Genomic DNA, 1,187 nt, shown 5'->3' with positions numbered 1-1,187 from the left:
TCGATTGCATGTTAGAAATCTTTTAAATTGATGGAGGGGAGAGGAGTTTAGCTATGAAGTCGTCTAAGATACATCCCTACCTTTTTCTTTTAAGAAGGTAGAATTTGGCTGGGGAGATGAAAATAGTACGTTTCACCTTTTCTAAAGATTCTTTAAAATCCTCAGCGAGTTTCATTGCTATCCTGACCTCACAAGTCTAAATGACTTTAAAAAAATAGTATTTCACTAAGATGTGAGGTTAGATCGCTATGCCAACTAGTGGCCTCGTTAATACTGGTGCGTATATATTTAAGTCATTTCTCAGTACCATAAGCTTTCACGATGGAAACGTGCTCAGGTCTTTTGCCTTACCAATGCCTTACCCATTTCCACGCAGTAACCTGCCCGCTGGTTATGTTTCTCTGGAACCTGGAGTCAAGGGATAAACTCTCTGACTCTAAGCACCTTGAAAGCTACTAGGCCGAGAAGGGCGCAGAAACAGGCCCCGCATGCAAATGAATGCCCTAGGCAGGTCTGCTCGCTGGGTAACCTTTCCCGCGCCGGGAGGCGGGGTGGCGGGGTGGCGGGGTGGCGGAGGTCTTCCGGGCGCGGGAGGAAACCTGCCGGCGGCGCGCAGGCGAGTCTCCCCCTGCCCCCACTTCTCCCGCCAGGATGCTGCCCCTCGCAGCTCGTCAGCCGGCCAAATGCATTCCAGAGCTGTGCACAAGACACACTTCTCCAGGCAGTCCTAGAAACCGGAGCCCGGAGCAGGAGCGGCCGCCGCTGAGGTCACACTCGCGCCGCCTCCTCGCCCTCAGCGGCCCGGCTGTTCCCTCCAGCGCGCACTTCCCAGGGCCTAGGTCCAGTCGGGTGTAAATGTCTTTTCAACCGAGACAGCGCTCTCCTCCCCCTTCCCTCCCGCGCGGCCAAGGGATCCGCCGCCAGGGCCTTTAAAACAAAACGAATGAATGAAGCGCTAGGGCGAGAGCGCGCGGGACGTCCACTGGGAAGCCCGGCTGGGTCTAAATCGGGCCACCAACCGGCTCGTTCCGTCCCCAAACTCTCCGGCGAAGCCCGCTCGGTGCTCCCGGCTCTTCCAGTTTCTCCTCTGCTCCGGCAGGTTCTCAGTCGATTCTAGGAGCTTCTCTGCTCCCCACCTTCTCCCCCCACCCCCATTGGTGTCCCCTCTACAGACCCGGGAAGGGGCG

Source organism: Galeopterus variegatus, unplaced genomic scaffold (assembly GCF_000696425.1).
Source record: "Galeopterus variegatus unplaced genomic scaffold, G_variegatus-3.0.2 Scaffold6404, whole genome shotgun sequence".
Lineage (NCBI taxonomy): Eukaryota > Metazoa > Chordata > Mammalia > Dermoptera > Cynocephalidae > Galeopterus > Galeopterus variegatus.
Note: the sequence above shows the minus strand (reverse complement) of the source record.